Source organism: Erinaceus europaeus, chromosome 2 (genome assembly GCF_950295315.1).
Source record: "Erinaceus europaeus chromosome 2, mEriEur2.1, whole genome shotgun sequence".
NCBI classification, from domain to species: Eukaryota; Metazoa; Chordata; class Mammalia; order Eulipotyphla; family Erinaceidae; genus Erinaceus; species Erinaceus europaeus.
Window position 1 is genome coordinate 175,785,754 of NC_080163.1, and position 26,658 is coordinate 175,812,411.

At 44.2% G+C, this 26,658-nt stretch overlaps 1 non-coding gene across 1 annotated transcript; it reads right to left on the reverse strand.

Annotated features, from left to right (window-relative positions):
- Positions 1–22,802: 22,802 nt before the first annotated feature.
- On the reverse strand, positions 22,803–22,909 carry LOC132537221 (U6 spliceosomal RNA). The gene has a single exon (XR_009548683.1). It is a non-coding gene; the product is annotated as a U6 spliceosomal RNA (small nuclear RNA).
- Between the last annotated feature and the right edge of the window lie 3,749 nt (positions 22,910–26,658).

Sequence of the window (26,658 nt, forward strand, 5' to 3'; positions counted from 1 at the left end):
TTACAGAGGCCACCACAAGAGCATCTTGGTGGCTGTGGACCAGAGGGATGACTCTAACACCACCCTCCATGATGTGGAAAGCATCAGGCAGAGCTCTGTGTTCAACCGTCTGCACAGTGCCCCCTCATGGCTGCCTCTGCTAGAGCTCACTGCCTCTGAGCTCAGTACTGAATACCTGATGGGCTGTGGGGACAGGGCCACCCACAAGCTGTCACTCTACAACTATGCCCTGAGCCACCCCATTATCCCCGTGAATCTGGCAGTGGAGGACATCATGGACTGTGTCTATCTGCTACACCAGAAGGAGAAGGCCACCATCACTCAGTTCTCCTCTATCATGTCCGTGTTGTGCACAAGCAGCCACACAGAGCTTAACAAGGAAGACAGGGAGGAGTGAGGCCCTACATCCAAGTCCCCTGATCCTGCTAGAGGTAGACGCCTCCTTCCTGACTGATGCCAGTGGTACAAAGGTGACCAGGCTCCTAGACACACCTCATCTACACCATGAGTCTGGGTGAGCTTAGGCCATGTGAGATTAATTCGAGCAACTAGTCTGTGTGAGACAAAGGTTTCTGGCTGATTAAAACAGGACAAGAGAATCACATCCCAACAATGGCAGGACTTGACTCATTGTCCTGGTGACAGCACATTCTGGGTGGAGGCTGCAGAATCTTGCTGTGTTGAGAGGAAATGTTGACTAGGTTTTAATATATTTAACTCTTCTGATAATAATTCAATTTACCTAATTGCTAGCGATAGAAATTCAGATGGGAGGGAGAGACAGTGGGGGAGAAATTGAGAGATACCTACAGCTTGGCTTTTCGGCTCCTGAAGCTTCCCCCCTGCAGGTAGGGATAGGGGCAAAAACCTAGGTCCTTTTTCACTGTGGCATGTGTGCTCACCAGGTGGGCACCACTTAGTCCTTTCATATATTTATCTCCATGGAGAAATACTCTCTTTGGCTTAACTTATTTCTTCAGGAATCAAGAAGAAGCTAGTATATGACAATGTGATTTAACTAAGACAGCTCTCTGTTTTTCATTTCAGGCATGACAGTAAGACAGACCGATAATTCCAATCCGGGAGAGTGATGCCTCCAGAAAGGCTCAGTGATGGAACATCTCAGGTCTCTCCAAATGGGATTCAGAGAGCCCCCTACCTACAACCTACTCAGCTGATAATGGCTCAGGGCTCCCCTGGCAAATCTACAATCAGTGAGGCCACCTGGGTGTCTGTTGGAATGCCTACACACAGGTTCCCCTTTCTAGAACTGACCCTTTCTTTTCCCTGTTACTTTATGATATCCAACTGAGAACAATTATTTTCTTAATCCTTTGCAGGATTTTGAGTTAGTTCTCAGTCCTGCCATTTATGTGAAAACTTCCTGGTGGAAGACATGAAGCCCTCTGACTAATGAAGTTCTTTTAAACTTTTTTCTAGTGGGGTCACAATGAAAAATGTCAACATCTCACATCCAGCTCATTTCATTTGAGGCATCTTCCTTGATCCCTTCTTACATCCTGCTTTGAAGGTCTTTTCACAGAAATCTCTTATTCCTTTCACTGTATGTATGTAGTTATAGAGTCTTTTATTGTATTTTCTTGTTGATTGTATTACTATAATAAATATCACTCCCTGACTCTGTACCTTATATGGCCCCTCTCTTTGCTCAGGGCTCATATGAAACCTTGGTGGGCTCCTCTGGGCAGCTCTGCGTTAGCTGAGGTCCCATGTGTCTGCAGGCAGCTCATAGCTCAACTGGATCTATTTTCTGTGTTGCCTGTTCCCCAAATCTCCACAGGGTGGCACCAGCTTCTTCAGTGCCGAAGAAGGGCTCCCATACCATAGCCAGACAGCCACTGAGGTCTCTGCCTGCTTCCCATTTGTCCATGTTCCATGTGCCAGAGCAAGGACATGGCTGAGTCTACAGTCAGCCCAGGAGGAGACAGTAGCAGAGACTAAGATGGCGCACTTTGGGCTTCTGGATGGCTGTTACTGTGATCAGCACATTTCACTGAAAAGTTCAAGGTGACACCTCTACTGCCATAGGCCCTCAGCTACTAGCCTTTTAAAGACTCCTTAGCCCAGCACTTCCCAGATAGTCACCAATTGTGGGGACAAATGGTCATGGAATAGCCACTCATTATGCTGACACTGGCATCTGTACACCACATGTAGATCAGAAGGTCACAGGTCAAAACTGGCATCCTGGGGAAACGAAGGTCACTGTTCAACCTGACTGCCCTTTCTCTTTTTAGGAAAACTTAGTACTACACTGCCTACTAAGAACTTTAGAAAATATAACACCCAACATTCTTTCAAGAGAAGTGACATTTTTAAACAAGCAAGTACGCATTTCCAAAATAAAAAGCACACATTTTCTAAAATATCAGAGTATGCTTTTGTCAAAATTTAAAAAAATGAAAACCTGTGTACACTAGGACCACACCTGATAATTATAAAAGTTTAAGGTCAGGAGTTGGGCAGTAGCACAGCTGGTAAAGCACAGGTGGCACAAAGCAGAAGGACCGGGGTAAGGATCCCGGTTAGACCTGCCAGCTCCCCACCTGCAGGGGAGTTGATTCACAATTGGTGAAGCAGGTCTGCAGGTGTCTATCTTTCCCTTCACGTCTCTGTCTTCCCCTCCTCTCTCCATTTCTCTCTATCCTATCTGACAAGGTCAACAACAACAATAACTATAAAAAATTAAAAAGTGCAATAATGGGAATAAATAAATTTTTAAAAGTTTAAACTCTCTGAAAGGAAAAAAAAAGATAGAAACAGGGAGTTGGGCAATAGCGCAAGGGTTAAGGGCACATGGCGTGAAATGCAAGGAGTGGCGTAAGGATCCCCAGCTACCCACATGCAGGGGAGTCACTTCACAGGCGGTGAAGCAAGTCTGCAGGTGTCTATCTTTCTCTCCACCCCTGTCTTCCCCTCCTCTCTCCTTTTCTCTCTATTCTATCTAATAACGAAGACAACAATAATTACAACAACAATAAAGACAGTAACTATTTTTCAATAGTGACCCACTTTTTTAAGCTACTTATAAATACAATCAACATTATAGTTTCTTTTGCACCTCCCTAATAACAAGTGTAATATTTTTATGTATTTATTGACTACCTGTACTTTTTCTGTACCCTATTCATAATATTTGAAAAACTCTAAAGGCCCATGTGTCGTTTTCTTTTTGATGTTTCGTTGTTGTTGCTAATGCTATGGCTCCTGCTCATTAGCTATAGGACTCTATCATCATTATCAGCTGTCATCATTTAATTTAATTTATTCATATATAATAAATATATCATTTATGTTATTTTTATTATTACCTACAGGACTCTAACATCATCATCAGCTGTCTTTATTTTATTTATTCATTTTGAATGTATGTAGAGACAAAGATGAAGAACCAAAGTGCGGAACTGTTCTACTATTTCTAAAACTTTCTGCCATCCCCACCTAGCGAGTAGGGACTGTAGCTGGAACCCGGGTCACCAACATGGCAACTTAAGTGCTCTACTGGGTGACACACTAACTGCCCACTTTTCTCAATTTTTGAGAACTTCCAATAGTCTTGAATACTCAAGATTGTCTCCAGGCATGTCACTCATCTAACTTCCTTATCTTCCACTGACCCTGCTGGGGAGCCAGCATAATGGTTCTGTATGACAAAGGCTTCCATGCCTGAGGCTCTGAAGTCCCAGGATCAATTTTCAGCTCCACCATAACCCAGAGCTGAGCAGTGCTCTGATCTTTCTCTTTTTGTATCTCTCTCATTAAAATATAAAGAATTGGGAGTTCGCTGGTAGTGCATCTGGTTAAGTGTACATGGTGCAAAGCACAAGGACAGGCATCAGGATCCCAGTTAGAGCCTCAGGCTCCCCACGTGCAGGGGGTTTGCTTCACAGGTGTGAAGCACATCTGCAGGTGTCTATCTTTCTCTCCCCCGTATCCCCCTCCTCTCTCCATTTCGCTCTGTTCTTTCCAACAATGGCTACAAGAGTAATAACTACAGCAATAAAACAAGGGCAACAAAAGGGAATAAAGAAATATTAATAAAAATATTTTAAAAATATATAAAGAATATATATATATTTTTAGGGTCCGGGCAGTGACACATCTGGTTGAGCCCACATGTTACAGTGCACATTGAACCAGGTTCAGGCCTCTGATCTCCGCCTGAGTTGGAGAAAGCTTCAAGAGTGGTGAAGCAGGGCTGCAGGTGCATATCTGACTCTCGCCTTCTCCACCTCCCCCTCCCTTCTAAATTTCTCTCTGCCCTTTCCAATAATAATAGTCTGTTAAAAACATATATATGTACTTTAATTTCTAATATTTAATTGTATGCTAGTCCCAAGACATATGCACAGCTATGTTTATATAGCTATATAGTTGGTAAGTCAAAATATGGAAGCAACCTAAACACAGACAACTAGATAACTATGTTAGAATGGGGCATGGCTGGTGATGCACACAGCTGACACTGCTCTTACCATACAGGGACCTGGGTTTGAGCCCCTACTCCCCACCAGCAGGAAGGATTTTTAATGAGTGGTGAAGTAGGTTTAAAAGTCCCCCTCTCTTTTTTTTCTTTAATTCCCCCCCCCCCGTGTAATTGCTGTGGCTCAGTGCCTATGCTACAAATCCACTGCTCCTGGAGGGTATTTTTTCCTTTTTTTGACCTTGTTTTTTATCTTTGTTGTAGTTATTATAGATTTTTATTTCTGTCATTGTTGTTGGACAGGACAGAGAGAAATTGAGAGGAGGGGAAGACAGAGGGGGGAGAGAAAGATATGATTAGTGAAGTAAATGAATAAATCAATTAACAGATTTTTCCTCTTTTTGCCTCCAGGGTTACTTATTGCTGGGGCTCAATAAGAATCCACTTTTCCTGGTGGCCTATTTTTTTCATTTTATTGGATAATACAGAAATTGAGAGGTGGGAGTCGGGCAGTAGCACAGCGGGTTAAGCGCATGTGGCTCCAAATGCAAGGACCGGTGAAAGGATCCCGGTTTGAGCCCGGCTCCCCACCTGCAGGGGACTTGCTTCACAGGTGGTGAAGCAGGTCTGCAGGTGTCTATCTTTCTCTCCTCTTCTCTGTCTTTCCCTCCTCTCTCCATTTCTCTCTGTCCTATCCAACAATGACATTGATAATAACTACAACAATAAAACATCAAGGGCAACAAAAGGGAATAAATAAGTAAATATAAAAAAATTTAAAAAAAAAAAGAAATTGAGAGGTGAGAGGAGGGAGAACGAAGGACACACTAGCAGACCTGCTTCGACTCTTGTGAAGCGACCCCCCTGAAGGTGGGGAGTGGGGTTTGAAACTTGATCCTTGCATGGGTCCTTGTTCTGAGTACTATGTGTGCTTAACCAGGTACACTGCCAGCCCCTTCAATATACATATTTAAAAATATTTTATTATCTTTGTATATTTATTGATGGGATAGACAGCCTAAAATTGAGAAGGAATGGGGGTGATATGGAGGGAGACACCAGCAGCACAGCTTTACCACTCATGAAGCTTTCCCCCTGCAGGTGGGGAACAGGGGCTTGAACCTGAGTCCTTTAGCACTGTAACATGTGCTCTCAACTAGCCTCACCACCCAGCCTCTCCCTCAAAATATTTTTTTCAAGACAGCACTTCTTGGTGAAAAAAATAGGAGACTTCACCTCTCTGGCTAACAACACCATCAAGTGTGGTTAGAGGTGCAGAGGAGCAGGTCTGAGTTTTGTTTTTTCCCTGAGAACATGTAGCTGAAAACATGGAAAATGGGATAAAAAGACACTGGGAACAGGTGAGTTTGGGACAGGGGTATTGATGCCTTTACATTGTGCAATGCCTGTTTTCTATTTTCATTATTTTAATTAAGTATTTTACCTAAAACAAATTACACTGAGATATCAAAACAAATAGAAAGACCCAGCAACTATATTGTTCCCCAGATGTACAAATCAGTATATTCTTTAGTGTACTAAAGAAAACTTTTAGCAAGGCAGGTCTGAGTTTTGTGCCACAGTAAGGGCTGGTCAGGATGGATGAAATGTGTGAAGACAATTAAGCTTAATACTAAACAGCTGCTATTGAGAGAGTTTTGAACTGATATTTTAAATCCAACCATCCCAACTTAAATATTTTGACACTCACCCATCAATGTGTCTGGGGTCTCATTTTCCTTAGAAGTCAGACACATCTGATGCTGTGCAGGAACCTTGAATAATAATTTTTAAAAAACTGGGGTCACAACCCACGTTTCACAGGATCTACTTGAAGAAAACTTGTCTTTAGCTTCCCAAAGGTTCACAAAAAATGAATCAAGTAAAAATGTAAATTCTCTTAGCTCCACAGACTTGACTACAGTTTGAGAGTAAACATTGTTGATTTCAGTAACTCTTGGACTGAGTGCATAAGAACACTATATATTTGAAACACTACTGTCAACACTGTATTTCTTCTTGCACAGTGACTGTTTCCTTGTAAATGACAGATATATATTCTAGCAAACTCAGCACTTTGTAAATCAACTTTAAATACAGATCATAGTTTCAAATACTCCCTTGCAAGGAAATATATTGTATCCATATAGCAGTTAAAGTGCTCCTTAATGTAGGGGGGAGGAGGGAAACACCTTGAAAGTGTGAGCAACTTTCAAGAATAGAGACCAACTCTCAAATGATCAAAAATTAATTAATAACTAGGAAAAATGCAGAGGTAGCAATTACTAGGAAGAGGGTCCCAGGACAGGCTGGGAGTAGGGATGAGAACATCTCCTGAGACGGAGAGAGTGCCAGATTAGGTGATCATTCCAGCCAGATAGGTTCTGTATATGCTGGGATGCTGTCTCTCTGTCTCTCAGTCCCTGCCTTTGCCTCTATCTCTGTCTCCATATATATAAAATCGGGCATGTCATGAAAAATATTTAAAAAGAGAAATATAACTCTGAACATGATCTAAAGAAATGCTTCCTGAAAAGTCCGATCAAAGTATTATTCTGAGTCTATATGAGAAATAGTCTCATTATTAGTAAGGTACACCGAAGTCATTAAAGGCAAATACTGGGGGCTGTGCCGTACACAGCGGGAGAAGCACACATGGCTCAAAGCACTAGGATGGGCATAAAGATCCCAGTTTGAGCCCCCACTTCCTTATGTGTGTGGGGAAGGTCGCTTGACTAGCAGTGAAGTAGGTCTGCAGGTGTCTGTCTTTCTCTCCCCCTCTGTCTTCCTGTCCTCTCTCAGTTTCTCTCTGTCCTGTCCAACAACAACAGGTATAGCAACAACAACAACAACAACAACAACAACAACAAGGGCAATGAAATGGTAAAAATAGCCTCCAGGAGCAGTGGATTCCTAGTGCTGCCACCAAGCCCAATGATAACTATGGAGGCAAAAAAAAAAAAAAAGACTAAAACTCATAGGGTATACATGACCTTCAGAGACAAGCACATACTCAGTGCATATAGAAAGGGAAAAGAGGAGACTTGGGTGGTAGTGCAGCTGATTATGCGCCCATGGCTCAAAGTGCAAGGATGGGGGTAATGATCCAGGTTGGAGTCCCTGGCTTCCCACCTGTAGGGGAGTTGCTTCACAAGCAGTGAAGCAGGTCTATAGGTGTCTATGTTTCTCTCCCCTCTCTGTCTTCCCCTCCTCTCCTCATTTCTTTTTTTTTTTTTCCTCCATGGTTATTGCTGTGCTCGGTGCCTCCACCATGAATCCACAGCTCCTGGAGGCCATTTTCCCCCTTTTTGTTGCCCTAGTTGTTGCAGCCTCATTGTGGTTATTATTGCCATTGTTGACATTGCTTTGTTCTTGGATAGGACAGAGAGAAATGGAGAGAGAAGGGGAAGACAGAGAGAGGGGGAGAGAAAGGTAGACACCTGCAGACCTACAACACCGCCTGTGAAGCGACTCCCCTGCAGGTGGGGGGCCGGGGGCTCGAACCAGGATCCTTACGCCAGTCCCTGCCCTTTGCGCCACGTGCGCTTAACCCACTGCGCCACCGCCCGACCCCCTCCTCTCCTCATTTCTGTCTGTCCTATCCAACAATGATGACATCAGTAACAACAACAACTACAACAGGGGATTTGGTTGGTAGTGAAGCAGGTTAAGCACAAGTGCACAAGCAGAAGGATCACCATGTGGATCCCGGTTTCAGCCCCCGGCTCCCCACCTGCAGGGGAGTCGCTTCACAGGCAGTGAAGCAGGTCTGCAGGTGTCTATCTTTCTCTCCCCCTCTCTGTCTTCCCCTCCTATCTCCATATCTCTCTGTTCCACCCAACAAAACAACAATAACTACAACAACAACAAAAAAAAAAAACCAAAGGGCAACAAAACCGAATAAATAGATATTTAAAAATAAAATAATAACAACAATAAAACAAGGGCAACAAAAGGGAATAAATAAATAATTTTTTTTAAAAAGCGGGGAAAAAGGGAACTGAGCAGTAGCGCAGCCAGTTAAGCCAAGTGGGGCAAAAACGCAAGGCCTTCTGAAGGATCAGAGTTCGAGCCCCCAGCTCCCTGCTTGTAGGGGAGTTGCTTCACAGGCAGTGAGGCAGATCTACAGTTGTCTTTCTCTCCCCGTCTGTCTTCCCCTCCTTTCTCAATTTTTCTCTGTCCTGTCTACAGGATGACATCAATACTAATAAATACAACAACAATAAAAAAGGGCAACAAAAGAGAATATATAAAAAATAATATAAAAGAAAGGCAAAACAAACACTGAAATGCCCAGCAGCATATGGCTAGCAGGCATCTCTAGGTGATACTGACAGTCACTCCAGTGAAGATGTTGTAACTAGGGTGACACAGGGGCCTTGCTGCTGTCCTGTGGTCCACTGTGGGCTCCCCGGCCCCTAAGTACTGCACAGATGGGGGGCACTGAGCTGTGCCCAGAGCCAGCATGGATGGGCCCCGCAGTATCACCAGGACCACATGCATCTGCATGAACTGGGACCGCTGCCAGGTGGCTTCTTTGCACCATGTATGCTTAACCTGTTGTGCTACCACCAGGCCCCGAAATTTGATTCCTTAATAAATCAAAGATACAGTAAGCACATTCAGTAATACTACCTTAATATCTTGGACTTCATATCCTACCCTGTGGTCAGTGACTCTATTCTGTGTAAAATTGTAGGTCTGAATTCTTTCTGACTGGGCTCCTGTTCCAACCTGTTCAGAGATAGAAAGGAATTCACATTTTAACACAATCACTATCTTTACTACAATGGAAAAGGCACTTGTAAATTTTCTTCTAAGGATTTCTATTTCTGAAGGTCAGACACATACAATTGACAAGAGCAAGAGTAGAAGGAACTTAATTGTTTAAGACCCTTGTTATCTCAGGTTTACTTATGGAGTAAGAGTGTTTCTTTTTCTTTTGCCTCCTGCACTACAAATCCACTGCTCCTGGAGGCCACCCCCCCCCCGCCCTTTGTTGTTCTTTTTGTTTATCATTGTTGCTGGATAGGACAGAGAAATTAAGGGTGGGGGGGAGACAAGGAGTAGGAGAGAAATACAGACACCTGCAGACCTGCTTCACTTCTTGTGGAGTTACATCCCTGCAGGTGGGGAGCTCAAACCAGGATCCCAACCCCTAACCTTAAGCTTTGTGCCATGGGTGCTTAACCGCTGCACTACCACCCAGCCCCCAAGAGTGCTTCTTCAGTAGTTCCAATTCCAATCAAATCCAAATTATGAGTGGTCTGGGAGAAGGAGGCAGAGTGGATAAAGTACAGGATTCTCAGGCATGAGGTCCCAAGTTCAATCCCCAGTGCCACATATACCAGAGTAACGTGCAGATTCTCCCTGCTCCTCTCTCTCTCATTAATGAATAAATAAGATCTGTAGAACAAAAGAAAAATATCTCTGAAGATGGGTAGGTAGCACCATGGAAGAAATTAGAGCTTCTAAATTGTAGGTCCTGAGTCCAATCCCAAGCACTGCATATGCTAGAGCACTGCTTCTGTGCCCCTCTACCCCTTTCTGTAGTTCATGAAATTAAAAATAATTAAAAAGCTATATTTTACCCACATTAGTCCGTTCTCCAGCAAGTTTACTAATGTGTTAACTCAAACTTCTTTCTCAAGCTGTTTCTATTCAGGATTTGTATCATAACTCTCTAAAGAGAAAATTGATTTAAAGGTCATTTTTATGAAATTTTTATGGAAATTAAGATACTTTCAAGTTGTAAAATAAAACATATTATTACATAGATTTATTACGACTCCCTGTGGGTTCAGAAATAAATAGCTCTGCCAAGACCATACTGCAAAGCGCAAGGACCAGCAGAAGGATCCTGGTTCTGGCCCCCAGCTCCCCACCTGCAGGAAAGGTACTTCACAAGCAGTGAAGCAAGTCTGCAGGTATCTGTCTTTCTCTCCCCCTCTGTCTTCCCCTCCTCTCTTCATTTCTATCTGTCCTATCCAACAACAACAACATCAATAACTACAACAATGTTAAACAAGGGCAACTAAAAAGGGAAAATAAATTAATTCATTTAAAAAACCATACTCTAATATTTTCTACTTATAGAGTCTAAGGTCAAGGGGCAAGAAAGGGTTTTTCCCCCCACTACATTTTCGATATTTCCTAGATTTTGAATTACATATGTATGTAGTTTTATTCAAATGTGTAAGTTCTACTAAAGTGTATGTATCATTTAAATAAGCAAAGTATGTATACTCTTGTTCTCTTCAGATTGTATAAATATTTTGCCTCTTAAGTAAGCAAAGTATCATAATATTTTAAATTATAAAAAAATAAAGGCTGCCACTGTCTGGGAGGTTGTGCAGTGGATAAAGCTTTGGAGTTCTTAGGTGTGAGGTCTCAAGTTTGGTCTCCAGCATCAGATGTGTCAGAGTGATGCTGTCTCCTTCTTCCTCTCCCCTATTTCTCTCATTAATAAATAAATCTTTAGAAACAAAAGTAAAACCTGAATGGTGTTGAAAGAGAATGTGGAAGCCCAAAATACCCAGATTTTTTAGTTATTTGCAATAAACCTTGTAGCATTTTAGTAAAAGTGGGTTGCATAACAGTAAGCATTATAGTAACTGTCACTAGTCACTTTGATTTAGATATCTTAGTTTTTCCTACTTTTGTCCTCTCCACTTTCACTACCCTTGTTTTATCCTGCAGTAGTGTAAGTGACAGTGCAAATGGCTCAACAGGGGTTCCAGCCAGCCAGCATGGGGCACAGCTCTGAAATGCATGTCTCTTCGAGAGAGACAGAGGCAGAGAAAACACTCCAGTTCTAGAAGTGTGAGGAGACCCCCCAACCTGGACCCACACCCCGTGCCCAGGCCTTCACCTTAGTCTGGGAGCCCGGCTCACCATGTTGCCCCAGGCCAAACTCCAGGTTCAGGATTCCAAACAGCCGTCCCCCGAGGACCTTGTCGTGGGCCACACCGAGGAAGGACAGCGGGCGCACATTTCGGATGGGCAGGCTCGCGGAAAGTTCTCTGGGCCTGGCCACTCCGGAAGCCAGGGCAGGCCGGTGGGTTCCACCGGGGTCCCCTCCTGCCCAGGCGGTTGGGGTGGGCGGGAGGCACACTGCCTGGCCTCGAGCTGTCCGGGCGGGTCCTCACCCTCAGGGCGCTGGGAGCCGCAGGCATGGACATGCTGGGCGAGGCCCTGGGACCCCAGGACCCCTCTCCTGGCTGGAAGGAAAGGGAAGGCCGGCTGCCCAGACTCTCAGACGGGGTTCCTGCGCTCGAGCTCCTGGAAGCCGAAAACAGCGGGATCTGGGGCGTGTAGCCACCCTTCCAGGGTGTCCCTGCCTGGGGTGTGGGGTCTGGGGGCTCGCGCACACCTCCCCTGGGTGCGCCCCTGCCGGGGGTGCGTATGGCCCTTATCCGGGGACCACCCCGCTCAAGGCCGCTGGGTCCTGGGGGTTGGGGGGGGCGCAGTCACCTCTTCGGGGTGTGGCGGGCCCGGGGTAAGGGGTCCGAGGGCGCTGGCGCCTCTGCGGCTATACCTCGACTTCGCCCCTCCCCCCACCCAGCACCTTCCTGGGCGGGCACGACACCCTAGCCTTCCAGGACGGGTGGCACTGGGGGCCACTTACTTGGAATTGGAGGAATGGCAGTAGATGGCCCGAGCACAATGGACATGGCCGCTGCTGTCCAGCACAGCACCGTGGTGACTCCGCAGCAGGACTTCCACTCCGCACAGTCGTGGCCTGGCGCTCAAGTTGCGGACCCGGGCCCCAGCGCTGGGGCCTATGGGTGCGACGCAACTCAACCCAATGCGGCGTGGGGGTGACGTGACGCGACGCAATGCAGCGTGGGGCTGACGTGACGTGACGCAACGTAATGCGCGTGGGGGTGACGTGACGCGACGCGACGCGACCCGCGTGGGGCGACGCTAAGCAATGCGGCGTGGAGGCGACGGGGCCTCAGGGCGCGGGCCGCAGGGCTCCATGGCGCTGCGCTGGACGCAGCTGGGACAAAGAGAAGAAGAGAAGAAGGGAAGACGGGGAGAGAAAGATAGACACCTGCAGACCTGCTTCACCTACTGTGAGGCCAGGCCCCTGCAGGTGGGGAGCTGGGGGCTCGAACCAGGATCCTTAGGCTGTGCCACCTGCGCTAAACCCGCTGCGCTACCTCCGAACTCCCTTTTTTTAAAATGTTTTATTTATAAAAAGGAAACATTGAGTAAACCATAGGATAAGAGGGGTACAACTTCCAACAACGACGACAACAATAATAACTACAACAATAAATCAACAAGGGCAACAAAAGGGAATAAATAAATAAAATATTTTTTAAAAAAAGAGGGGTACAACTCCCACTACCAGAACTCTGTATCCCATCCCCTTCCCTGATAGCTTTCTTGTTTTTTAACCCTGGGAGTATGGACCCAAGGTCATTGTGGGATGCAGAAGACGGAAGGTCTGGCTTCTGCAATTGCTTCCCCGCTGAACATGGGCGGTGACTGGTTGATCCATACTCCCAGCCTGTCTCTCCCTTGTCCTAGTGGGCAAGGGCTCTGGGGAAGCAGAGCTCCAGGACACATTGGTGGTGTTGTCTGTCCAGGGAAGTCTGGTCAGCATTATGCTAGCATCTGGAACCTGGTGGTTGAAAAGAGTTAACATACAAAGCCGAACAAATTGTTGACCAATCATGGACCTAAGCTGGAATAGTACAGATAAAGTGTTGAGGGGATTCTTAAGAAATTCTTTAATAATTTTAAAATAGGCACAGGTGGTGGTGATCTCAGTTGAGCATGCACATAACCATGACTAAGAACCCAGGCTCAAGGCCCCAGTGCCTACCTGCTAGGGGGTGGGGTTAAGCTTGACAAGCAAGCAGAGCTGTACGTGTCTTTCTCTCTCTCCATTATCTCCCTTCCTTGTATGAATTGCCTTGTTCTATCAAATCAAAATTTAATTGTAAATACAAATTCCTTAAAAATAATCTAAGCAAAGTCAGGAGGTAGCACAGTGGGTTAAGTACACCGGCTCTCAAACTGCAGGGCGTTTGCTTCACAGGCAGTGAAGCAGGTCTGCAGGTGTCTATCTTTCTCTCCCCCTCTCTGTTTTCTCCTCCTCTCTCCATTTCTCTCTGTCCTATCCAACTACAAGGACATCAATAAGAACAATAATAACTACAACAATAAAACAACAAGGGCAACAATAGGGAAAATAAATATTTTAAAAATTTAAAAATATTTTTATTATCTTTATTTATTGGATAGTAACAGCAGAAATCAAAAGGGAAAGGGGAAGTAAAGAGGGAGAAGAGAGAGAGAGAAAGACCTGCAGCACTGCTTCACCATTCACAAAGCTTTCCTCTGCAGGTGTGGTGGGGACTCAAATACAAAATAAATTTTAAGAATCTAACTCAACTCATTTTGTGTTGATGGTGTTAGGGTTTAGAGACAGACTTAAGTTTGAATAAAATCTAGAGACAGGATGTAAAGTTCAAAATCTCAGAGCCAGAAAAAGAAATAGGGCTTTGCCCAGAACCATCCCTGCTACCTGCACGTTGAGACTGGCTGAAAGAAGAACAAAGCAGTAGTAATATAATATACCTTTGGAATATATATCCCTTGGAATATAATATCCCTTTGGAATATATATCCCTTTGGAATATAACATTTTTAAAATAGGCCTACTAGCTATCTTCAAAACAGAGACCCCAAATCTTCATCTGCAATATTCCAGCCTTTAGGTTTATGATTGGTCAACAATTTGTTTGGCTTTATATGTCAACTCTTTTCTTAGCCACCAGGTTTCAGATGCTACCAAGATGCCTACTGGACTTCCCTGGACAGAAGACTCCACCAATGTGTCCTGGAGCCCCACTTCCACAGAGCTCTGCCCCACTAGGGAAAGAGAAAGACAGACTGAGAGTATGGATCCACCTGTAAACAACCATGTTCAGCATGGAAGCAGTTACAGAAGCCAGACCTTCTACCTCTGCACACCATAACGTCCCTGAGGCCATACTCCCAGAGGGTTAAAGAATAGGAAAGCCATTGGGAGGGGATGGGATACTGAGTTCTGGTGGTGGGAATTATACCCCTCTTATCCTATGGCCTTGTCAATGTTTCCATTTTATAAATAAACCTTTAAAAAATAATAGCATATATAGAGAGTTGTATGCAAAAAAAATCAGTGGAAGCTTCTTTAAAAGCAAAAAAATGGGGGCAGGTGGTGGTGCACCTGGTTAAGTGCATACATCATAGTGCACAAGGACCTGGGTTCAAGCCCCTGGCCCCATACCTGCAGGGGGAAAACTTCACAAGTGGTGAAATATAGCTACAGGTGTCTCTATCTCTTTCCCTTTCTATATGCTCCTCCCTTATCAATATCTCTTTCTATCTAATCAATAAGTCAATCCAGACATAGATAATTAAAAAAAAAGAGGCATCACATGCAGAGAAACTCCCCTCTCCCTCTAAGCTGAGGGGAGACATTTGCAGAGTTTCTTCTGCCCTAAACAAAGTGCTGGGTGAAGATTTTGCCTCTTATTTTGTATTTCCTCTCACCTATAAAGGAATGCAAATGGGAGGGTGGGGTATGTGGGGGTTCACTGGGTTTAGTGCACATAGTATAAAAGCACAAAGACCCATGCGATGATCTTGGTTGGAGGCCCTGGCTCCTCACCCGCAGAAGGACACTTCACAAGCAGAGAAACAGGTCTCTATCCCTCTCTATATACCCCTGCCCCTCTCAGTTTCTCTCTGTCTTAGCCAAAATAAATAAATAAATGAATCAATATATATATGGCTGCCAGCACCAGTGGATTCATAGTGCTGGCCCTGAAACCTGGTGATAAGCCCAAAAGAAAAAAAAAAAAAGAAAGAAAGGAAAAATAAACAAAGAAAGAAAAGCCAAGAGAAAAAAGGGGGGAGTCAGGCAGTGGTATACTTGGTTAAACACACAACAATGGAGAGGGACCTGGATTCAAGCCCCTGATCCTCACTGCAGGAGGAAAGCTTCAAAAGTGACTAAGCAGGGCTGCAAGTGTCTCTGTCTCTCCCTCCCTCTCTCTCCCCCTTCCATCTCATCTCAAGTTCTGGCTGTCTCTATCCAATAAATAAAGATAGTTTAAAAAGAAAAGAAAATTAAAGAAAGGAAAAAGTTAAGCTACTAAAAACAGGCTTTCTAGAAGCAGTTTGTTTCCACTCATGTGCTCTGTAACAGGGGACCTCAAAAAAGAGCTTTCTTATTTCAAATGCCAATTTGATGTAGACTTCTGTCATGTAAATTAATTTTTCTATTATTATCTTTATTTATTTAATGGATAGAAACAGCCATAAATTCAGAGGGAAGGTAGGTGATAGGGAAAGAAACAGAGACACCTGCAACATGGCTTCACCACTCAAAAAGTTTTCCCCTTGCAGATGGGGCCCAGGGGCTTGAACTTGGATCCTTGTGCACTGTAACATGTGTGCTCAACCAGGTGTACCACAATCAGGACCCCAGGACTATTTAAAATAGTATCCTGCCAAAAAGCAGTTAGCAGTCACACTCCAACGAGACTGTTCTAGCATCAGGAAACACTTGTAAACACCCCCCCACACACACACACATGCACAGACAGGCTCCAGGGGGCAGAGAAAGCCAGTCTGACCTGGGAGTGAAGTGGGCAGGGCATACATGTGGCCCTGGATCCTTCCACCTCAGTGGGCCCCCTCCCCTCCTCTTTCAACCTTCTCAGTTCAGATGACAGATTTGCAAGCAAGATAAAGGGACCAAGCCAAGAAGGAAAGGAAGATAATAGAATATTAACAGGGGTTGGGCTGTAGCACAGTGGGTTAAGCACAGGTGGTGCAAAGCACAAGGATCAGCCTAAGGATACCGGCTAGAGCCCCCAAATTTGATTCCTTAATAAACCAGGCCCCCAAATTCCTTAATAAACCAGGCCCCCAAATTTGATTCCTTAATAAACCAGGCCCCAAAATTTGATTCCTTAATAAATCAAAGATACAGTAAGCACATTCAGTAATATTACCTTAATATCATGGACTTCATATCCTACCCTGTGGTCAGTGACACTATTGTGGGTGAAATTGTAGGTCTGGATTCTTTCTGACTAGGTTCTTTTTCCAACCTGTGCAGAGATAGAAAGGAATTCACATTTTAATATAATTACTATCTTTACTACAATGGAAAAGGCACCGCAAATTCTTTTCTAAGGATTTCTATTTCTGAATGTCAGGCACATACAATTGACAAAGAGCAAGAGTGGAAGGAATTTAATTGTTTAAGACTCTTGTTATATCAGGTTTACTTATGGAGTTAGAGTGTTTCTTTTTCTTTTTTTTTCTTCCTGCACTACAAATCCACTGCTCCTGCAGGCCATCACCCCCCCCCCGCCTTTTGTTGTTCTTTTTGTTTATCATTGTTGCTGGATAGGACAGAGAAATTGAGGGTCGGGGGAGAGACAATGAGTGGGAGAGAAAGACAGACACCTGCAAACCTGCTTCACCACTTGTGAAGTGACATCCCTGCAGGTGGAGAGCTCAAACTAGGATCCCAACCCCTATTCTTGAGTTCTGTGCCATGTGTGCTTAACCAGCTCGCTGCACTACCACCCAGCACCCAATAGTGCTACTTCAGTAGTTCCAATTCCAATCAAAGCCAAATTATCAGTGGTACTGGGAGGAAGAGGCAGAGTGGATAAAGTATAGGATTCTCAGGCATGAGGTCCCAAGTTCAATCCCCAGTGCCACATATACCAGAGTAACATGCAGATCCTCCCTGCTCCTCTCTCTCTCATTAATGAATAAATAAGATCTTTAGAACAAAACAAAAGAAAAATATCTCTGAAGATGGGTAGGTAGCACCATGGAAGAAATTAGAGCTTCTAAATTTTAGGTCCTGAGTCCAATCCCAAGCACTGCATATGCTAGAGTGCTGCTTCTGTGCCCCTTTACCACCTTCTGTAATTCATGAAATTAAAATAATTAAAAAACTATATTTTACCCTCATCAGTCCGTTCTCCAGCAAGTTTACTAATGTGTTAACTCAAATTTCTTCCTCAAGCTATTTCTATTCAGGATTTGTATCATAACTGTCTAAAGAGAAAATTGGTTTAAAGGTCATTTTAATGAAATTTTTTATGGAAATTAAGATACTTTCAAGTTTTAAAATGAAACATATTATTACAAAAATTTATTACAAATCCCTATGGGTTCAGAAATAAATATCTCTGCCAAAACCATACTGCAAAGTGCAAGGACCAGCGGAAGGATCCTGGTTCTGGCCCCAGCTCCCCAGACCTGCAGGAAAGGTACTTCACAAGCAGTGAAGCAGGTCTGCAGGTATCTGTCTTTCTCTCCCCCTCTGTCTTCCCCTGCTATCTCCATTTCTCTCTGTCCTATCCAACAACAACAACATCAATAACTACAACAATGTTAAACAAGGGCAACTAAAAAGGGAAAATAAATTCATTTAAAAACACCATACTGTAATATTCTCTACTGATAGAGTCTAAGGTCGAGGGTCAGGAAAGGGTTTTCCCCCCACTTCATTTTTCTCTATTTCCTAGATTTTGAATTACATATGTATGTAGTTTTATTCAAATGTGTAAGTTCTACTAAAGTGTATGTATCATTTAAATAAGCAAAGTATGTATACTCTTGTTCTCTTCAGATTGTATAAATCTTTTGCCTCTTAAGTAAGCAAAGTATCATAATATTTTAAATTATAAAAAAGTAAAGGCTGCCAGGACTCGGGCTGTAGCGCAGCAGGTTAAGCGCAGGTGGCGCAAAGCACAAGGACCGGCATAAGAATCCTGGTTCGAACCCCGGCTCCCCACCTGCAAGGGAGTCACTTCACAGGCGGTGAAGCAGATCTGCAGGTGTCTATCTCTCCTCCTCTCTGTCTTCCCCTCCTCTCTCCATTTCTCTCTGTCCTATCCAACAACGACAACAACAATAATAACTACAACAATAAATCAACAATGGCAACAAAAGGGAATAAATAAATAAAATAAATATAAAAAAAGAAAAATAAAGGCTGCCACTGTCTGGGAGGTTGTGCAGTGAATAATGCTTTGGGGTTCTTAGGTGTGAGGTCTCAAGATTGATCTCCGGCATCAGATGTGTCAGAGTGATGCTGTGGTTCTCCTTCTTCCTCTCCCCTATCTCTCTCATTAATAAATAAATCTTTACAAACAAAACTAAAACCTGAATGGGGTTGAAAGAGAATTTTGGAATTGGAAGCCCAATTGGAAGCCCAAAATAGCCATGTTTTTGAGTTATTTGCAGTAAACCTTGTAGCATTTTAGGAAAAGTGGGCTGCATAACAGTAAGCATTATAATAACTGTCACAAGTCACTTTGATTTAGATATCTTAGCTTTCCCTACTTTTGGCCTTTCCACTTTCCCTACGCTTGTTTTAGCCTGCAGTAGTGTAAGTGACAGTGCAAATAATATATTTATCCCTTGCCTGTGATGGTCTCAGATTGCAGAGGAGCATCAGTAGGTAGACTTGAAGATAGGAATTTGCATTTAAAAACCACTACTTCTTAGCAAACCCCTTCTGGCACAGACACAGAGAGCCTAAACATTCAAGTTATTTATTATTCACAGCGGAGTATATTTTCTATATGTCCTGAGATTTTTACTTGGTCAAGAATAATGAAAAAACATTTTTAATATAAAGAAACCTTTAAAAAAGTTTGTTTTTCTTTTTTCTTGGTAAGAAAGAAAGAAATGGAGATGGAAAGGGGAGATAGAGTGGAAAAAGAAACTGAGACACATTAAGATACTGTTTCACTGCTTGTGAAGCTTCCACCTGCAAGTGGGGATCAGGGGCTTGAACCTTGGTCCTCTCACACTATAACATGTGCACTCACAAAGTGACCTTTAAAAAAAGATGAATATATTGATGTATTTTAGTACGCCAGAGTTTCATACTTACACCAGAGTTTCATACTTACATAATTCTACTGTTGTCAACAGTTGTTTTCTCCTTTTAAATTTAAAAATGAAAAAATGGGGTCCAGGAGGTGGTATAACCAGTGGAGTGCACATGTTACAATGCACAAGGACTGAGGTTCAAGCCCAAGATACAACCAGCTGAGGAGAAGCTTCACAAGTGGTGAGGTAGCACTGCAGGTGTCTCTCTTTGTCTCCCCTTCTAGATCTTCTGTTCCCTCTCAATTTCTATCCAGGAAATAATAAATGAATAAAATATACAGGGGGCCAGCAGTGGTGCATCTGGTTAAGCACACAAATTACAGTGCATAAGGAACCAGGTTCAAGCCCTTGGTCCTAAGCTGCAGGGGGTAGGGGAAGCTTCACAAGTGGTAAAGCAAGGCTGTAGGTGGTTCTCTGTCTCTCTCCTGTTCTATCTCCCCCTCCCCTCCGTATTTCTCTGTCTCTGTCCAATAATAAATAAATATATTAATATATATATAAATGAAAATTGACTTTAAAATTTTTAAAAAATGAAATAGAAAAAGTGGGAGAAAGAGCATGTGAGAAACATCACAGAACCTGCCATCATGCCTGGTGCTCCCATGTTGTGTTAGGGCTCAACACCAAGTCTGCAAGCATGGTGATGTGATGTGCACTCTACTGGGGGAGCAAGCTCTGGACCCCTTCCTTTATTTATTTTTATGGATAGAGCACTACTCAGAACTTCTGTATGCTGGGGATCAATCTTGGGGCCTTATGCATGTGCAGTATGCAATTTACCAATAAGCTACCTCTCAGTTCAATGCTTATGATTTTGAGATAGAGACCTAAGCATAGATCTACCATCCACTGAACTTGGCTTGCTGTGTCTGTGTTGCTGTTCAGTGGTGCCAGGAATCAATCCGAGGGACTCCCATATGTAAGGCATGTGCAGAATGACTCTTCGAACAGTTGTTAAGTGATTCTACTAAATAAATCTTATCTGCAGTGTCCTGAGAGGTGGTGCAGTGAATAAGACATTGGACTCTCAAGCATGAAGTTCTGAGTTTAATCTCTGGCATTCCATAGGTCACAGTGATGCTCTAGTTCTTCCCTCACACCTTCTCATTAATAAATAAATCATTTTTTTCCTTTCCATTTTGTTGCACTTGTTGTTTTATAATTATTATGGTTATTATAATCGTTATTGATGTCATTGTGGATAGGACAGACAGAAATCGAGAGAGGAGGGGAACATAGAGGGTGAGAGAAAGATAAGACATCTGCAAACCTGATTCACCACTTATGAAGAGACAACCTGCAGGTGGGGAGCCAGGAACTCAACCCAGGTTCCTTGCACCAATCCTTGTGATTTGCATCACCTGCACTCAACCTCCTGCACTACCACCTGACCCCCACCTTTCTTTTTTTCTTTTATTTAAATGTATATATATATATATATATTATATATATATATAATATATATATAATATATATAATATAATATATAATATATATATTATATATATATAATATATATATATATATTACCTGCATTCTTCTGTTATTTTGCTGTCGACACGTCTTTCTCTATAATCTTCTGGTAAAGCCTATCTCGAAGCACATGCACAGCGATTTCTTTTTTTATCTGGGAGCGTCCTTGCTGGCATTCAACTACAAGCCCTGGAAAATTACCAAGACCAAAGACAGATGGGACTTCCCACAAGGCAAACTAAAACAGAACCAAGATATTTAAGACAAGCAAACATGAATCAGGAAATTACTACAAAAGATTAAGAACATTTTAGATTTAACAGGCTTTAGAAATGATACCTAAGGGAGGCAGAAGGTAGCACAGTGGGCTAAGCCCACATGGCACAAAGAGCAAGGACCGTTTAGGATCCTGGTTCAAGCCCCCTGCTCCCCACCTGCAGTGGAGTCACTTCACAGGTAGTAAAGCAGGTCTGCAGGTGTCTCTCTGTCTCTATTCCTCTCTATCTCCCCCTTCTCTCTCAATTTCTCTTTGTCGCTATCCAATAACAAAAAAAAAAAAAGAAAGAAAAGAAATGATACATAGATTGCTATATGGAAAACTGGGAATTGTTATGCAAATACAAACTATTGTATTTAATGTGGAATGTAAAACATTAATTCCCCAATAAAGAAATTAAAAAGAAAAAGAGAGAAAGAAAGGAAGAAATGATACCTAGCTTAAGATCGTAATAACTGTTGACTCACCTGTAAAGAAGGAAGCTTCACAGGCGGTTAAGCAGTGCTGTTGGTGTCTTTCTCTCTACCTCCCCCTACGATCTCAGTTTCTCTGTCTTTATTCAATAAACAAGTAAAGTAAAATAAATCTTGAAAAAAATACTTGTAAATGGTTGCTCTGATACTGATATCTTGAGGTGTTTCCTATATGAAGGCTGAATGTAGCAACACCTATGGATGAGGATGATTCTTTCTCCAAGTTCTGCCTCCCAATCCCACCCCAGCACATTCATTTACTTTCAAAGATCAACATACAGCAGGGTATTGTGACCCAAATGTAGATACACACATTGTCTGTCTCAAGGAGAACTAAGTCAGCTTGACCCACTTCAATCATCAATACAGAGATGGTGAAAATAACATGTTTATATAGAGAGACCAATGCAAAGAAGCTACCCAGTGTCTTAAAAAAATTATAGTGACTGTTCTTTCCTTTGCCTTGGTTCTAAATTTGTTGAATTTGGATTTTAAATGGGCCTGGCCTACTGTTGAGTCCAGTTACCCGCCTAAATCTAGGCGCAGGTTGTCTGTTTCTTAAAAAGAAAACATAGCATAGCATGTGGCTGGGGGTCTGATCCTCCACACTGCAAGTGAAAACACAGGCAGGCAATGGGCGGGACTCCTTGCATAGAGGAGCAGTGCTTTGCATGTCTCCCTCTCTTGAAGGATACAGAATGGAGACTGGCAGGGAGGCTTCTCAGCTGTCCCATGCAGGTGCAAGGTTCTGGGTGGGATTGATCCCCAGGCACAATATTTGAGAAAAAATTTTAAAAAGACTTTGTATTATTTAAAAGATGTACAGTTAAGAGAACAATATTACCATGACTTTATTCAAAAAAGCCAATCTGCAGTCCTGGAGGCTGGCAGAGTGGTTGGAGTTTTGGACTCAAGCATGAGGTCCTGAATTCTACCTCCAGCATCACATGTTCCAGACTGATGCTATAGTGTTTTTCCTCTCTCTCTCTCTCTCTCTCCTCCCTTTCTCCCTCACTGATTAATAAATCTTTTAAAAGAGCTTCAGCATATGTAGAACCAGAGTTCAGACAGACCTGGGATCCCACACATACAAAAGATCTCTTGCCACTGAACCGCCTCCCAGGTTGCATTAACTGGCTCTTTAAAATATTATAATTACTTATATGTGTGTACATATATTTTATAATCCTTTTTTTGAAAAAATATGGTATGCCTCATGAATCTGTGTGTAATCCTTGAGCAGGGGCCATGCTAATCTTCTATGTATCATGCCAATTTTAGTATATGTACTACGGAAGCTAGGACTATATTATAATCTTATTTAAAAAGTGTTAAGAGATGGAGACAGTTGGAGTCAGGCAGTGGCACAGCGGGTTAAGCGCACATGGCGCAAAGCTCATGGACCAGAGGAAAGATCGCGGTTCTAGCCCCTGGCTCCCCACCTGCCCGGGAGTCCCTTCACAGGTGGTGAAGCAGGTCTGCAGGTGTCTGTCTTTCTCTCCCCCTCTATGTCTTCCCCTCTTCTCTCCATTTCTCTCTGTCCTATCCAACAACAACGACATTAATCACCACACAATGTTAAGCAACAAGGGCAACAAAATGGAAAAATAAATAAAAATAAAAAAGAGTGGAAAAGAATAGACAAGAAAAAAAGAAAGGGAGACAATGAGACCTTGGTGACAACAACAACAACAAAAATAAAATAACCTATTTATACTCTAGAATTGCAGAATGGCTAGGGCAATGGCTCTGTACGAATTAAGTCCTGAATTCAATCCCCAGATTTGCATGTGCCATAGTCATGCTCTGCTTCTCTTTTTTGTATTAATAAATAACATTTTTCCTTTTTTTAATTTCCTTTTTTTTTTAAATTTTTTATTTAAGAAAGGATTAGTGAACAAAGGCATAAGGTAGGAGGGGTACAACTCCACACAATTCCCACCACCCAATCCCCATAACCCACCCTCTCCCATGATAGCCTTCCCATTCTCTAGCCCTCTGGGAGCATGGACCCAGGGTCGTTGAGGGTTGCAGAAGGTAGAGGGTCTGGCTTCTGTAATTGCTTCCCCGCTGAACATGGGCGTTGACTGGTGGGTCCATACTCCCAGTCTGCCTCTCTCTTTCCCTAGTAAGGTGTGTCTCTGGGGAATCTGAGCTCCAGGACACATTGGTGGGGTCTTCAATCCAGGGAAGCCTAGTCAGCATCCTGGTGGCATCTGGAACCTGGTGATTGAAAAGAGAGTTAACATACAAAGCAAAACAATTTGTTGAGCAATCATGGATCCCAAACTTGGAATAGTGGAGAGGAAGTGTTAGGGAGGTACTCACTGCAAACTCTAGTGTAATCCTGCTTTCAGGTATATATTTTGCAGTAGTTTATGGATACGTGTGTACATAAGCTCTCTCTCACAGAAACTGTTGTATGTCTAGGTTATGGGACTTTGTTAGAAAGTGAACTACCTGAGATGAAATTAGAGTGTACTATTAAAGGAAAGGTCTCACCCGAGTAATGAAGCTGAAGGGTTGTCATTCCACACGTGAAGTCTCTGGATACAGTCTGAGGTGAAGCATGTTGAGATGGCAATCGTTGCTTTGGTTAGGTTGTGATCGGCGGATGCAATATTATTTGGTTTGGATTGGGAGATGCATACGGGAAAGTGGGCCCTATCCAAGGGTACCAGGACTGAGGGAAGTAGGGGCTCTATAGTGAAGATGTGAGGTTCCTGCTGTCTTAGGGTTCAAAAAGACAATCAATAGTTAATATTATCATCACATTATTTGTTAATAGGGTTAACTTTGAAAAGTCCCTTTGTTATGGTTTGCTGTACAGTACCCAGTATCTTCTATAAAGCTGTGCTATTGGAAGCTTCTAATCTACTTGGTCTAGGCTTTTGAGAGAGTCTGCATATCAAATATGTAGCCTATCTATTTAAAAGATTCAAGTTTGTCTTTTGAGAACCTTTGAGACATACAATTGATTTCCCCCTCTCATATTAATTAACTACTGATTTATATGTCTACATTTTGCTAGGAGTGTACATAAACACCATTCCCATCACCAAAGGACCGTGACCCATCCCTCCCGCCCACTCCCACCCCCCACTGGCCCAGGAAGCTACATGTCTACCCCTCACCACTGGGTTTTTACTTTGGTGCCCTACTTACAATTTGATCAGGTCCTGCTTTTAGTTTCCCTTTCAGATCTTCTAAGTCAGCTTCTGTTGATGAGTGGGATCATCCCATACTCATCTTTAACTTTCTGACTTAGTTCACTTAACATAATTCCTTCTAGCTCTGTCCAAGATGGGTCAGAGAAGGTGGGTTCATTGTTCTTGATAGCTGCATAGTATTCCATTGTGTATATATACCACAGCTTTCTCAGCCATTCATCTGTTGTTGGGCACCTGGGTTGCTTCCAGGTTTTAGCTATTATGAATTGTGCTGCTATGAACATAGGAGTACACACCTCTTTTTGGTTGGGTGTTATGGAGTCCTTGGGGTATAACCCCAGGAGAGGAATTATTGGGTCATATGGAAGGTCCATGTCTAGCCTTCTGAGAGTTATGTGCCATAGTCATGCTCTGCTTCTCTTTTTTGTATTAATAAATAACATTTTTCCTTTTTTTAATTTCCTTTAAAAAAAAAAAAAACCGCGGTTCCTGCCAGGTTCCTACCCAGCTCCAAGATCGGCTGCTGCCTGGCTCTGTGGGGCTCCTAGTGCAGTTCCCACCTGCCAGCATCCTGGCTGCCCCATTGTGTGAGTAGGCAGACTGCAGTCTCCCCAGGACTGTCCCCACAGACACAAGAGCCCCAGGCGACCCCCGCCCACCCCCCACCACACACGGAGCCCTGCCAGGCCCAGGCCACAGGGACGAGGGGGGTTGGGGGTGGGTGTTGGCAGTGCCCTCCAGGACCAGCAGGTTGCAAAGTGCCAGACCTTCAGCCCAGACCCAATCCACAGCCCAGGCCCAGGGCTCAACAAGGGTTGGAGCCAGCTGGCTTGGGGCACCCCTCTGAAATGCATGTCTCTTCTGAGAGAGACAGAGGCAGAGAAAACACTCCAGTTCTAGTAGTGCGAGGAGACCCCCAACCTGGACCCGCACCCCGTGCCCCAGCCTCCTTCACCCTAATTTGGGAGCTTGGCTCGCCATGTTGCCCCAGATCAAACTCGAAGTTCAGGATTCCAAACAGCCGTCCCCCAAGGACCATGTCGTGGGCCACACCGAGAGGAAGGACAGCGGGTGCACATTTCGGGTGGGCGGACACACGGAAAGTTTTCTGTGCCTGGCTACTCCTGAAGCCAGGTCGGTGGGTTCCGGGGTCCCCACCTGCCAGGGCGTTTGTGGTGGGCGGGAGGCGCACTGCCTGGACTCCAGCTGTGCTGGCGGATCCTCACCCTCGGGGCACTTGGAGCCACCAGCACTGACACCCTGGATGAGGCCCAGGGACCTAAGACCCCTCTCCAGGCAGGAAGGAAAGGGAAGGCCGGCTGGCCAGACTCTCCGGCAGGGTCCCTATGCTCGCGCCCACGGAAGCCAAAAGCAGCACGATCTGGGGGCACACAGCCACCCTTCCAGGGTGTCCCTGCCAGGGGTGCGGGGTCTGGGGGCTCGCGGACACCTCCCCTGGGTGCGCCCGTGCCGGGGGTGCGCATGGCTCCATCTCGGGGAGCGCCCTGCTCAAGGCCACTGGGTGCTGGAGGTTTGGGGGGTGCGCAGCCACCTCTAAGGGGTGCGCCTGTCCCGGGGTACTGGGTCCGGGGGCGCTGGCCCCTCTGCGGCTGTACCCTGACTTCGCCCCTCACCCCACCCAGCACCTTCCCAGGGGGGCACAACAACCCAGCCTTCAAGGGCACAGGAACCAAGGGCCACTTACTTGGAATTGGAGGAATCTCACTAGATGAGCTCCAGCACTATGGACCTGGCCACTGGCTGCTGTCTGGCACAGCACCTTGGGGAGTCCCCAGCAGTACTTCCACATGGGGCCTCCGCACAGTTCTTGCTGGGCGTTCAGGGCACAGGGCCGAGGCCCCAGCGCTGGGGCCTATGGGTGCA